We start from the raw sequence: 15,249 nt of genomic DNA, 5'->3' as shown, positions 1-15,249 counted from the left end.
CTCCAGTCCTCATGGTCCCCAGGGGTCATGTTTTCAGGATTTCCATAGTAAATAGAAATCCTGAACACATGATCCGTGGGGACCACGAGGACTGGAGTTCGGGAAACACTGGTTTACATCAAGCAACCGGTACTGTATATACTTACGCTCTTTAATCTGGGCCCGAGCTTCGAGGTCCTCCCAGCGGCCCACAAGGAGAGAACAGATTTCCTCCCAGAGTCGTCGGGTAACAATCAGGTCAGCATGGCGGTGGTCAGCCATATTCCAGAGCGGCTCCCTTTCTCTGACGAGATCGATGAGGCGGTCCACATCAATCCCTCCATCCTCACCGTCAGAGTCGGGAGCACGCTGTGAAGGCTGTTAAAGAAAAAGACAAAAATAACATAATTAGCCTCCACAAAAGAAATGAAATAAAAAGTGCAAAAAAACAAAGCAAAAATATTTATACTTACACGCTGGTGACCGCCGCGTTGCTGTCGCCGACGACCCTGGGAGGCACTGCGAGGACCTCTTGGCCGAGCACCAGATTGGGAAGACTAGAGAAGAAAACAAAAAATGTTATGAGTTTGGATGTAGGCATTTGTTTGCTGTGTGTGGTCTGCAGAACATTGTTTTCTATGTGTTGTGTGTAGTGTGATGTTGTGTTTCTGCGTTTGATGCAAAAAACTTACCAATTGTGAGCCCACTCCAGGTGTCTGTCCACCCCTTCCTTCTTCTTCTGGGAGCTCCTCTTCATCTTGTGATTCCTGTTTTGAAATAAAAGGCAATGAATAGACATATATTACAGAGATGATGGATTTTGGAAATAAAAACTTACCGTCAAACGCTGACCATGCGAGGGAGGGCTCCCAGAAGAAGATGTGCTGTCCTGTTGATGGCCAGACTCCATGGCTGTGGGTATTGCTGCTGCCAGTGATGCCATTTCTGCTGCTGCTGCTGCTGCTGCTGCATCTCTTTGGCGGCTGTTGAATAAAGAGAAACAAAGGGCCAATGAATATCTTGATATTCCATGGCCCTAGTTTGGAGGAATGGGGGATTTGATAATTACCGTCTCTCATCTGCTTCTGGACTCCCCTCCCGTTGTTCAGCATGCTGCTCCATTTGGGGTGGTGCTGATGGTGCTGCTGCTGCAGATGTCTGCTGCCTTCTCCTGCTCCTGGTTCTTGGCTTGGGTGGCATGTTGGGTGTGGCTGAGGGTCCCATTGTCTTGCTTTTATATATCTCCTGTGGGCAGAGCTACTGAGCATGCTCAGACAAAAAAACCGGATCCGGCCGCCGGATCCGGCTTTCGCCGGATCCGGCGCATTGCGGCGATCATAGGCTTTCATTGTGTGAAAAAGCCGGACGCGCCGGATCCGGCGGGTACGGCTTTTTCGCCGGAGACAAAAAACGTTACAGTAGACGTTTTTTCCAGACGCCGGATCGCGACACATTGCGACACATTGCCGGATCCGGCGAAAACCGGATGAAACGCATGGCCATCCGGCGCGATCCGGCGCAAATGCAAGTCAATGGGGGGGAAACCGGATCCGGCATTGCATTTCGCCGACTCCGGTTTCTGTCAAAAGCGACGGATCGCGCCTGACGGCGAAAACCTGATGTGTGAAAGAGGCCTTACTTGGTTCTATTGATCTTCTATGTAGAAGTTGCTCACACTATTTCCTAACTGAAAGACGAAATTCACACCTGTCCATGACTTTGCTATTAGGGGCTTCTATATCATACTTTTTTCTTTTTTTTGTGTTTTTGAGGCGAGTTATATATTTAGGCATGTAGAGCTGTGTACAAACACGCAGCACATTAATAAATGTGCGAATTACTAATATTTTCCTACTAAATAAAGACATTAAAATAATTACACTGTCTTCTAAAAAGTGTTTACAACTCTTTAATTAACAGGTTGTGGAAATTGTGAATTGAATCTTTGTGACCTGGGGGATACAATTTGGCAAATCTACATAAGGCATCAAAATACTTTGTCCCTGACCAAGCAAGAGAAGTCTCTCTGCTGCATCCATAGAGTCAATCCAAAGTCAGCAATAGGCAAATACAATAATGTCAGAATTAGTAAGTGGTATGTGTGCATCATGTGTTCTACAAGTGACTACTAAGGCTGTGTGCACACGCTGCGGTTTTTGCTGCGGTTACTCTGCGGTTTTGGCCCTGTGGAACCGCAGCAGTTCCGCTGACAAGGTACAGCACCGTGTAACCCTATGGGTTTTCAAAACTGCAGGGCTCACGCTGTGTTTTTTCCGCACGGTTTTTAAACCGCAGCATGTCAATTGTTTCTGCGGATTCCGCTGCGGTTTCACACCTTTAACATAGTAGAGATGTGAAACCACAGGGGAAAACTGAAGGTCACTTTACCTGCGGTTCCGCGGGGAAAAACCCGCAGGTGATTCCGCAGTGTGTGCACATAGCCTTAGTGTGCAGCATGAGTATTATGTGTGACTGTTAAGTGTGCAGATGTCTCCTATGTGAGACTAGTAAGTGTGCAGCATGTAACCTATGTGTGAGTGGTAAGTGTGCAGTGGTGTCCTATATGTAAGTTAGAAGTGTGCAACATGTGTCCCATGAATGAATGAATGGTAACTGTGCAGATGTGTCCTATGTGTGAGTACTAAGTGTGCAGATGTGTCCTATTTGTGAGTGGTAAGTGTGCAGCATGTGTCCTATGTGAGAGTGGTAAGTGTGCAGCATGTGTCCTATGTGAGAGTGGTAAGTGTGCAGCATGTGTCCTATGTGAGAGTGGTAAGTGTGCAGCATGTGTCCTATGTGAGAGTGGTAAGTGTGCAGCATGTGTCCTATGTGAGAGTGGTAAGTGTGGAGCATGTGTCCTTTATGTGAGAGGCAATATGCAGCATGGGTCTTATACATGAATAGTAAGTGTGCAGCATGTGTCCTATGTGTAAGTGGTAAGTGTGTAGATGTGTCCTATGTGTGAGTACTAAGTGTGCAGATGTGTCCTATTTGTGAGTGGTAAGTGTGCAGCATGTATCTTATGTGAGATGGTAAGTGTGCAGCATGTATCTTATGTGAGTGGTAAGTGTGCAGCATGTGTCCTATGTGAGAGTGGTAAGTGTGCAGCATGTATCTTATGTGAGAGTGGTAAGTGTGCAGCATGTATCTTATGTGAGAGTGGTAAGTGTGCAGCATGTGTCCTATGTGAGAGTGGTAAGTGTGCAGCATGTGTCCTATGTGAGAGTGCTAAGTGTGGAGCATGTGTCCTTTATGTGAGAGGCAATATGCAGCATGGGTCTTATACATGAATAGTAAGTGTGCAGCATGTGTCCTATGTGTAAGTGGTAAGTGTGTAGATGTGTCCTATGTGTGAAAGGTAAATGTGCAGCATGGGTCCTATGAATGAGTGGTTAGTGTGCAGATGTGTCCTATTTGTGAGTGGTAAGTGTGCAGATGTGTCCTATGTGTGAGTGGTAAGTGTGCAGCATGTATCTTCTGTGAGAGTGGTAAGTGTGCAGCATGTATCTTAGGCTGGTTTCACATTTGCGTTTTTTTATGCTGCGTTTTTGCGCATACGTGCGCATGCATTTTCCCCCTATATTTAACATGGGTGCGCATACGTGCGTGTTGGCATGAGCACGTATGCGTTTTTCATGCGCTGCGTTTTTTTATGTTGTGCGTCCTTACTTTCCAGACGCTACATGTTTCATTTTTTGGTCCGCTCAACCGCTTTAAAAAAACGCATGCGCACGTTTTGCGCAAAAAATTACCATTATGGTCTATGGGTGCACATACGTGCGCATTGGCATGTACATGTATGCGTTTTTTTTGCGCATGCGTTTTTTTGGTGTCCATTGGTTAGACTAATTATAAAAGTCCCAACCTAAAAAAACTTCATGTCTATATAAAAGGAGGTGTCTGCCAGCACTGTACCATAACTATAGAGACAGCCTGGAGAGCAGAAAGACTGCAAAAGAAGACCCCATTTTCAATTCCAGCTTCAGTGGCAAGAATGTGAGTATTATTACATCTAAAAAATGTATGCCTGTCCTTTTAAATTGTATGTGTACTAATGCTTTGTATTATTTTTACATGCAGTATGTCTTCGGAATCGGAATATTCACCATCCCAGCAGGAACTGGTGCAAGCAGACCGTGAGGTGATTATTTTTGTGCGTTTGGCAAGTATATCTGCTGCTTCTCAAAATCTCTAACGTTTGTTGTTTTTTTTTCAGACATCGTCATCTTCAGCGGACGCGACTAGTTAGGGCGAACGGCAGGAGCAGCCAAGCCAAGTCCCGGAGGTGATACGGAATGTAAGTATCAAATGATTTGTAATGTTCTTTATTTTTTACCTTCTATATTTCCTCTTTTCTGGATCTTTTTTGTAACTTTTTATTCACACAAAATTTGAATATTCTAATGAATGTGTTTTGTCTAGGTTCCACAACGGGATGAAGACGTCTACCTGGATAATGAGCACCTTATCCACCTGGTCCTGGAGCGTGCCCTGTTGTGGGAAAGCCGTGACCAGCTGTACAAGGACAATGTGGTGTACCGGCGGCTATGGAATGAGGTGGCCGCAGTGTTGATGGATGGCTGGGACAGCGCCACTGCATCCTCCAAAAAGGCGTTTAGTAAGTATTTCCCTGCTCTGTTAAGCCGCAGTGACTTTTGTCCTTGATGGCACTGTTTGGTTTCTTGCTAGATATATTCTAGCAGGAAACCCAACAGTGTCATCTGGCTCCACAGTGACTGCTTTGGGTATTGTATTGCTGTCTTGTGCCGCAGTGACTATTGTCCTTGATGGCACTGTTGGGTTTCGTGTTAGATATATTCTAGCAGGAAACCCAACAGTGTCATCTGGCTCAACAGTGACTGCTTTGGGTATTGTATTCCTGTCTTGTGCCGCAGTGACTATTGTCTTTGATGGCACTGTTTGGTTTCGTGCTAGATATATTCTAGCAGGAAACCCAACAGTGTCATCTGGCTCCACAGTGACTGCTTTGGGTATTGTATTGCTGTCTTGTGCTGCAGTGACTATTGTCCTTGATGGCACTGTTGGGTTTCGTGCTAGATATATTCTAGCAGGAAACCCAACAGTGTCGTCTGGCTCCACAGTGACTGCTTTGGGTATTGTATTGCTGTCTTGTGCCGCAGTGACTATTGTCCTTAATGGTACTGTTGGGTTTCCTGCTAGATATATTCTAGCAGGAAACCCATCAGTGTCATCTGGCTCAACAGTGACTGCTTTGGGTATTGTATTGCTGTATTGTGCCGCAGTGAGTATTGTCCTTGATGGCACTGTTGGGTTTTGTGCTAGATATATTCTAGCAGGAAACCCAACAGTGTCATCTGGCTCAACAGTGACTGCTTTGGGTATTGTATTGCTGTCTTGTGCCGCAGTGACTGTTGTCCTTGATGGCACTGTTGGGTTTCGTGCTAGATATATTCTAGCAGGAAACCCAACAGTGTCATCTGGCTCAACAGTGACTGCTTTGGGTATTGTATTGCTGTCTTGTGCCGCAGTGACTCTTGTTCATGATGGCACTGTTGGGTTTAGTGATAGCATATGTCGTGCATCAAACACAATTGTTAAATGTTGCTTGTTTGTTTCTCCAACAGTGGACAAAGTCCAAACACATTGGCGCTTGATCAAGGACCGCTTCAACAGTGATGTTCGTGCTGAGGGCCAGGTTTGCAGTGGTTCTGCCTCAAGGACAAGAACAAGATACCGGTACTATCAAGTGTTGCAGTTCCTAAGACCGGTCCTTGCCACCAGTTCGTAAGTATTATAATTTTTTGGTCTTTATTTTTATTAATCTGTGTTTTTCTAATCCACAGCTGATGCTTCTTGTAATTGCATGATAGTAATGATTTTCCTTTCTTCCACAGCACCTGGAGCAGCACCCTGCAACCTGGCCCTGGAGCGGTCCTTCATCGGACGTCCTCTGACCCGTCCCAGCCATCCGACAGCCAGGAAGCACCTTGCAGGTCAGCCACACAGACAGCTGGTGACCAGGAAGCTGGTCCATCAGGTGTTCCCCTGTCCCACGTCTCTGCCACTGGTTATGCGAGCATTACCCGCCAGCGGCAGAGGGCCTTGGACAGGAATGTCTTGCCCGAGTTTATGCACGTGAGCGAGGCCTTTAATGCCAGCCTCAAGCCACTGTCAGACAGAGTGGAAAGCGGTTTTTCACTCTTGGAACGTGGTTTTAACCACATGGAACACTGCTTCCATTCTGTCGAACAGCGCCTTGACCGTCTGGAGGCCGACCTCAACAGACCAGCGCACCAGTTTTTTTAGTAAGATTGAAAAGGGCATGGCGGAACACCTTAGTCCTGAGCAACAGCTGAGTGTGCTGCAGGCCTGCAACAATGCTTTCTTGCAGGCTATGCAGCATAATCGGTATGGGCAGCAGTCAGTTGTGTCATTTCCAACTGTGCCACCATTGACTCGCTGCACCTCACTACCGACTTGTGCTGCATACCACTGCATGGACACCTCTATTCAAAGCCAGGACACCCACCATTACACCACCACAAGTCTGAGTGCTGCTGGTCACTTCACCGACACCACCATGGCAAGCGCTGCTCCTGTCTGGAGCACCACTGCCATCTCCATGCATGCTTGGAGCACAGCCACAGTAACCACTCCTCAAACGTGGAACAGCCCTGCCGCAAACACTACAACATGTAGTAGCCCTGCCACCACCACTCCGCAAACCTGGGCCATCACTGCAGCCACCAGTCCTCCTGCAAGGATGAGCACTGCCACCACCACCACAGAGCATCATCAGCAGCCACAGCAGCAGCAGCAGCCACAGCAGCAGCAGCCACAGCAGCAGGCACAGCAGCAGACGGGGGACCCACATTCCTTATTTGCCCAAAGTTCCAGGCGGCGACAACAATCAAGGCAGGCATTGGGCCCAAGTAGGTCCAGGCAGGCCAGTTTAAGGAGACAAACAGTTAGGACCACTGTAGCTGAACCTCTGCCCTCTCCTCCTAGTGTGTCTAGTTCCATTCCCATAACTGGACTCCCTTCCCCCACAAGTTTTGTTGCCCCTTCCCCTAGAACACCTTCATCGACTATAAGCTGTTCATCTTCACTGCACACTCCCAACTTGCAACCATATGACCCCAAACGCAGAAAAAAATAAAGTTTTTTTATAGTTTTTTGGTTAAAAATAAATTTAAATTTCTGGTTCACCATAACAAAGTTTGATTAATATTTTTGGCTCTGCCCACACACACTACGCCTTACACACAATGCGCCTTAAACTTTGCAAGGTGTCATAAAAAGTGTTTTGAGGATTGGCTGTTTTTACCATCCTCATTTCACTTATTGTGATACTAGGCAAGGGGGATTATTGATATACCTTGTAATTAACAACATACTCTTATTACGTGTGTGTTAAATCCACTGATGGGTAAAATACACGTCATATGTTAAATACCAAGGCCTAGTATACTAACTGGAGTTGACTGACTAGGATCTGGTTTCATGAAACACAAACTGGTGAAACTCGGGCAAAAAAAAGTTGAGTTTCGTTCAAAACCCAACCACAATGTTAGTTAATGGGAAATAAAAGTCGGCATTGAGCGGATTACATTCATCCACTCAATGCAGACTTTTATTCCCCATTGACTTGCATTGGGGTCGGGTTTTGAACGAAACTCCGACTTTTTTTCCACTAGTCGGACCAGTTTCAATTGAAACGAATTTGGTTTCTTGAAACCCGATCCTACCAAAGTCTATCAACTCTAATCATAACTATTTATCAATCATGGCCTGATTAATACACATATCATATTTAACCTGCAGCGTTGCTTACGTACCAATATATTTCACGCAGACTAGCGATGCTGCAGTTTAACTCATATGTGTATTTACCTGCCCAGGTGTGAGAACATCATGAATTCACAGGTATACATGGGAAGTTTTTTATTTTATTGGAGTGTAAAAAACATAGTGCACTCGGTACTGGTATCAAAACAGGTTTTTTATTTACATACACACACGAAAACATTTTTACACCATTTCATCTTGCCAGTGCACCCGTCCTACATCAGAGATAAAGTAGGCCGCAAATTGGTCCCTAATTTGGCCAACTTCAACGGATGACCTGAGAGGGTGCTGAGTGAATTCAGGCAATGGGTTAGGAGCAGCATCATCGAGTTCAAAGGTCAGGTGCTCTTTAGCCATCACAAAATTATGTAGAACCACACCCGCCTTCACCACCTCATCCACTGTTTCAAGTTTAAGACTAATGGCTGTGCCGAGAATTCGCCATCTGGAGACAAGAATCCCAAAAGCACACTCTACAGTTCTTCTGGCCCTGGTCAGCCTGTAATTAAAGATTTTTTTGGTGTGGTCCAAGTCACGGCTGGAGTAGGGTTTCAGTAGGTTTGCGCACATTTGAAAAGCCTCATCCCCAACTATTGCAAAGGGCAGTGGCGGAGCTTCGGTGTGGGGAAGAGGCCGTGGCGTAGGGAAATTAAATTGGTTGCCATACAACCTCCGGCCCATGTCTGAGTTTTTAAAAGCCTGGGAGTCATTACCACGGCCAAATGCTTCAATGTCAAGTGCTACAAACATACATCCGGCATCCACAATGGCCATGAGTACTATTGAAAAGTACTTTTTTTAATTATAGTACTCAGATCCAGTTCTTTTGGGTTTGATGATCCGTATGTGTTTACCATCAACAGCTCCCAAACAGTTGGGGAAATTGCAGACTGTCCAGAATTTGTCAGCAATTTCCATCCACTTTTCAGCGGTGGGCAGGGGCATAAATTCGGGACAAAGACCGTTCCAGAGAGCACAGCAGGTGTCCGCAACAATTCCAGACAAGGTAGAGATTCCAAAACGGTACTGGAAGTGTAGTGAAGATAGGGTCTCTCCAGTCGCCAGGAATCTGCGAAACAGAAAAAGAAGTAAAATTAATATTTCTGTATATGGTTTTTTAAAACTATAAAATAAAAAATTAGTACATTCACAAAAAATAATTAGCCCAGGTTTTGAATAGTACATGTAAAAAAAACCAACCCATCATCCCACCCCTTGGTTTTTAAATATTACGTACCGTAATGTCACCAGGAGCCGTTCCTCAGGAGGAATCGCACGACGGAGCTGTGTGTCCTGTCTCCGGATGGATTCTTGGACACGAGCAAGCAAATCCCTGAAGCTTTCTTGGGACATCCGGATAAAATCTGTAAATTTCTCCGGGTTTGCCTGTAGCTCACTGTAGAGGGTGTGGTATGCCCCATGGCTCTCCCGGAGTTCAACAATCGGATGTATCCAGATACGCCGCCGCTGCCGTCTTCGCTCTCTCTCTCTTCCTTTGTTCATGGCAAGCAACTGCATATGCCCTAGCCATCGCGATGTCCAAATCCAAGTTGAAGTGAAAACTCTTCCAGCGCAGATCCATGTTGACATGTGAAAAATCAAAATGTGAAGAATACCACACCACCACTGACGTGCCATTGGTCGTGTATGTCGCAAGATTGTTATCTAGATTTTTTTTTTGGCTGAGGACAAACAATGTGCAAAAAAACGCAAACGCACTAAAAACGCATACAAACGCTGCATTTTTTTCCTGCATGCGCATAAAAATGCTTGCAAAAAACGCAGTGTTTGTATGCGGTGTGAAAGTAGCCTTATGAGAGATTGAAAAGTGTGCAGCATGTATGTTATGTGAGAGTGGTAAGTGTGCAGCATGTGTCCTATGCGCGAGTGGTAAGTGTGGAGCATGTGTCCTTTATGTGAGAGGCATTATGCAGCATGGGTCCTATGAATGAATAGTAAGTGTGCAGCATATATCTTATGTGCAAGTGGTAAGTGTGCAGCATGTGTTCTATGTGTGAGAGGTAAGTATGCAGCATGTGTCCTATGTGTGAGAGGTAAGTATGCAGCATGTGTTCTATGTGTGACAGGTAAGTGTGCAGCATATGTTCTATGTGAGAGAGGTAAGTATGCAGCATGTGTCCTATGTGTGAGAGGTAAGTGTGCAGCATGTGTTCTATGTGTGAGAGGTAAGTATGCAGCATGTGTTCTATGTGTGAGAGGTAAGTGTGCAGCATGTGTTCTATGTGAGAGAGGTAAGTATGCAGCATGTGTCCTATGTGTGAGAGGTAAGTGTGCAGCTTGTGTTCGATGTGTAAGATGTAAGTGTGCAGCATGTGTCCTATGTGTGAGTGGTTAGTGTGCAGCATGTGCCCTTTGTGTGAGTTGTAAATGTGCAGCATGTGTTCCGTGTGAGTGGTAAGTGTGCAGCATGTGTCCTATGTGTAAGTGGTAAGTGTGCAGCATGTGTTCTATGTGTGAGAGGTAAGTATGCAGCATGTGTCCTATGTGTGAGAGGTAAGTGTGCAGCATGTGTCCTATGTGTGAGAGGTAAGTGTGCAGCATGTGTTCGATGTGTAAGAGGTAAGTTTTCAGCATGTGTCCTAAGTGTGAGTGGTTAGTGTGCAGCATGTGCCCTTTGTGTGAGTTGTAAATGTGCAGCATGTGCTCTATTTGTGAGTGGTAAGTGTGCAGCATGTGTTCTGTGTGTGAGTGGTAAGTGTGCAGCATGGGTCCTATGTGTGAGTGGTAAGTGTGTAAATGTGCTCTATGTGTGAGTGGTTAGTGTGCAGCATGTGTCCTATGTGTAAGTGGTAAGTGTGGAGCATGTATCCTTTATGTGAGAGGCAATATGCAGCATGGGTCCTATGAATGAATAGTAAGTGTGCAGCATGTGTCCTATGTGTAAGTGGTAAGTGTGTAGATGTGTCCTATGTGTGAAAGGTAAATGTGCAGCATGTATCCTATGAATGAGTGCTTAGTGTGCAGCATGTGCTCTATGTGTGAGTGGTAAGAGACATTAATAAAGACATTAAAATAATTACACTGTCTTCTAAAAAGTGTTTACAACTCTTTAATTAACAGGTTGTGGAAATTGTGAATTGAATCTTTGTGACCTGGGGGATACAATTTGGCAAATCTACATAAGGCATCAAAATACTTGGTCCCTGACCTAGCAAGAGAAGTCTCTCTGCTGCATCCATAGAGTCAATCCAAAGTCAGCAATAGGCAAATACAATAATATCAGAGTTAGTACGAGGTATGTGTGCATCATGTGTTCTACAAGTGACTACTAAATGTGCAGCATGAGTATTATGTGTGACTGTTAAGTGTGCAGATGTCTCCTATGTGAGACTAGTAAGTGTGCAGCATGTAACCTATGTGTGAGTGGTAAGTGTGCAGAGGTGTCCTATATGTAAGTTAGAACTGTCCAACATGTGTCCCATGAATGAATGGTAACTGTGCAGATGTGTCCTATGTGTGAGTACTAAGTGTGCAGATGTGTCCTATTTGTGAGTGGTAAGTGTGCAGCATGTATCTTATGTGAGATGGTAAGTGTGCAGCATGTGTCCTATGTGTGAGAGGCAATATGCAGCATGGGTCCTATGAATGAATAGTAAGTGTGCAGCATGTGTCCTATGTGTAAGTGGTAAGTGTGTAGATGTGTCCTATGTGTGAAAGGTAAATGTGCAGCATGTATCCTATGAATGAGTGGTAAGTGTGCAGCATGTGCTCTATGTGTGAGAGGTAAGTGTACAGCATGTGTCCTATGTGTGAGAGGTAAATGTGCAGCATGTGTTTTATGTATGAGTGGTTAGTGTGCAGCATGTGTCCTTTGTGTGACTAGTAAGTGTGCAGCATGTGTCCTTTGTGTGACTAAAAGTGTGCAGCATGTGTTCTTTGTGTGAGTGGTAAGTGTGCAGCATGTGTCCTATGTGTAAGTGGTAAGTGTGGAGCATGTGTCCTTTATGTGAGAGGCAATATGCAGCATGGGTCCTATGAATGAATAGTAAGTTTGCAGCACGTGTTCTATGTGTGAGAGGTAAGTGTGCAGCATGTGTCCTATGTGTAAGTGATAAGTGTGTAGATGTGTCCTATGTGTGAAAGGTAAATGTGCAGCATGTATCCTATGAATGAGTGGTTAGTGTGCAGCATGTGCTCTATGTGTGAGAGGTAAGTGTGCAGCATGTGTCCTATGTGTGAGAGGTAAATGTGCAGCATGGGTCCTATGAATGAGTGGTAACTGTGCAGATGTGTCCTATGTGTGATTGTTAAGTGTGCAGGATTTGTCCAATGTGTGAGTAGTAAGTGTGCAGATGTGTCCTATTGAAGTGTGCAGCATGTGTCCCATGAATGAGTGGTAACTGTGCAGATGTGTCCTATTTGTGAGTGGTAAGTGTGCAGATGTGTCCTATGTGTGAGTGGTAAGTGTGCAGCATCTATCTTCTGTGAGAGTGGTAAGTGTGCAGCATGTATCTTCTGTGAGAGTGGTAAGTGTGCAGCATGTATCTTATGTGAGAGTGGTAAGTGTGCAGCATGTGTCCTATGTGTAAGTGGTGAGTGTGTAGATATGCCCTATGTGTGAGTGGTTAGTGTGCAGTATGTGCCCTTTGTGTGAGTTGTAACTGTGCAGCATGTGTCCTATGTGCGAGTGGTAAGTGTGCAGCATGTGTCCTTTGTGCGAGTGGTAATTGTGCAGCATGTGTCCTATGTGTAAGTGGTAAGTGTGGAGCATGTGTCCTCTATGTGAGAGACAATATGGAGCATGGGTCCTATGAATGAATAGTAAGTTTGCAGCACGTGTTCTGTGTGAGAGAGGTAAGTATGCAGCATGTGTCCTATGTGAGAGAGGTAAGTATGCAGCATGTATCCTATGTGTGAGAGGTAAGTGTGCAGCATGTGTTCGATGTGTAAGAGGTAAGTGTGCAGCATGTGTCCTATGTGTGAGTGGTTAGTGTGCAGCATGTGCCCTTTGTGTGAGTTGTAAATGTGCAGCATGTGTTCTATGTGTGAGTGGTAAGTGTGCAGCATGGGTCCTATGTGTAAGTGGTAATTGTGCAGCATGTGTTCTATGTGTGAGGTATGTATGCAGCATGTGTCCTATGTGTGAGAGGTAAGTGTGCAGCATGTGTTCGATGTGTAAGAGGTAAGTGTGCAGCATGTGTCCTAAGTGTGAGTGGTTAGTGTGCAGCATGTGCCCTTTGTGCGAGTTGTAAATGTGCAGCATGTGCTCTATATGTGAGTGGTAAGTGTGCAGTGTGGCGCCCCCAGGAGTATGGCCGACACAGTGGCTTTGCCTTCCTCCAGGGAGGGTAATGCCAGGCTTGGAAGCAGTGAAGGGTCTCTCTCGCAGTTAACCTATACATGCAACATAGTTCCACTCCAGGCCAGCAGGGGGGACTCTGAACCAGAATTGAAGGGAGGAGTGCTCTCTGAGGGCCAGGAGGAAGGAGTAGTCAGTTAGTGTGAGTAGGGTGAAGTGTGCAGACGTGAGGATGAAGCGCGGAGATCGAGCGGAGAGGAAAGGCTCATCTCCAGTGAGAGCGCATGAACTGGAGCCTGGTCTCCACGGTTGTACGGATACTAATGGTCCTGCAACAGACATCAGAGGAGTAGGAGGCTGTAAATGCCCTACCCCATCTAAGACTCGGAGGCACAACAGCACGGAGTGAGCCAAGAGAGGAATAGCGGCTACAGCTGTCTGCCATACGAGGAGTGCTAGTAGAAGAGAATTAGGAGGAACTTCAGTGTAACTCAGTACTAGGAGTACTTCACTCAAATAAGCGCTACGGAAGGAGACTGCACAGCCCATCTGCTGAGAGAGAATCCTGAGCTGCTTCCAGGCTAGCCAGCTATTACCATCTGTAATCAGGACCCTGGACTGCATTTATCAAGTAAAGGTACAGAAATTGCACCCTGCTGTGTCTTTGTCTGCTTCCTACCCGTCCAGCACTGCTACATCCCCGTGCCAACCACATCTACACTGCCCTGGGACTACAGCTTCACCTGTGGGGAGCTTTTACATCTTTGCTGCACCATACCATCAGTCCCAGTGGATCTGCATGCAGCGTCGGCTTAACATCTCACTTGCAGAACACCACAGGTGGTGTCACGAACTATTCATTTAATCAACTACATTCCACCATTCAATCTCCTCCATTACTTGGGCGCCCAGGGCCACGGACCGGGTCACCGCTGCTGTGACACATCCCGCTGACACCAGCCCGGTACCGAGTACCCCACAGCCCTAGGAGGGCGACCCAACTTGGCGTCACGAACAGGATTATGGAGCCCGGTACCCCCCGGGTCCTGTGTGCTACGGACCGTGTTTGTGTAAAAGACTGTGTTGGCGCCAATTGCCGCCATTGCCGCGCTGCTTGGCGCGCGGGAACCAAAAGAGGCAGGCCTTCATGGGCGGAGCCTGCCGCAGAGCACGAAGAAGTGAAGTGCCGCGCGGGAAGAGAGGACAGTGCGCGAGAAGGGGAGGAGCTGAGGCCTACAGCCCGGAGCATCGGGCCTGCGAAGCCGCCGCCGCTAAGCTCACTCAACCCCAGGCCCTGGCTAACGTTAACTAGGGGGGGAAGAGAATGTCTGTGCCAGGCAGCAATGCAGCGGCGGCTGCCGCCAACCCCTCAATGCCGCAGGGAGTAGCGCCTGCCGCAGCGGTCCCCATAATGCTGCTGTTTATGCCCTATCTTCCGGGAGCGGCCTGGCTACCGCGGTACTCGGATGAGTCACATACCCTGAGTGAATTTATAGAGAGACTGTGCAGTTTGTTTAAAGTATACCCTCCGTCTGAAAGCCAGAAAGTGAACATCCTTATTGGACAGCTAACGGGTTCAGCACAGAGAGAGGTGAAAGCCTGGCAGGACACTGACAAATAGACTGTTAAAAAGATTCTAGCCAAGTTGAGAAGCACCTTTGACACCCGACTGCAGCTGAAATCAAGATGCGATTCTTTGGATGTAAGCAGAGAATGCAGGACAGTATAAGGGACAATGCTCTTAACCTGCAGGAGGCGCTGTGAGCAGTTAAGCAAGTTGATCCTGACAGTGTGAAGGAGGAAGATAAACTGTTAAAGGAGCAGTTCATTGAAGGACTCCTATCCAGTACCCACAGACGGCAGTTGCGCATCATAACCCTGCAAAACCCTGATCTGGACTTTGCTGATTTTAAGGACAGGGCTATTCGGGTCCTGCAGGAATCAACTGACAGCCGTCCAGCGCCCCCTAGGCGCCCAGCGATCACCTACCATCAGGAAGCAACATCTTTTCCTTCTATCCCTGTGGAGGCTGATGCACAGACTGGATAAAGATCCAACTGAGGAACTGCGTCTTCAGGTCCAGGAGTTGACCAGGGGTATGGCTGCACTTACTAAAACCGTGCAGTCCCTGCAGGTGTCTTCCAAAGAGAAGCTTGCTTCCAGTCCAGAGGATGTCCCGT

The sequence above is a fragment of the Dendrobates tinctorius genome, unplaced genomic scaffold (genome assembly GCF_039654945.1).
Source record: "Dendrobates tinctorius isolate UK_male_01 unplaced genomic scaffold, ASM3965494v1 ptg000023l, whole genome shotgun sequence".
Classification (NCBI taxonomy): Eukaryota; Metazoa; Chordata; class Amphibia; order Anura; family Dendrobatidae; genus Dendrobates; species Dendrobates tinctorius.
Note: the sequence above shows the minus strand (reverse complement) of the source record.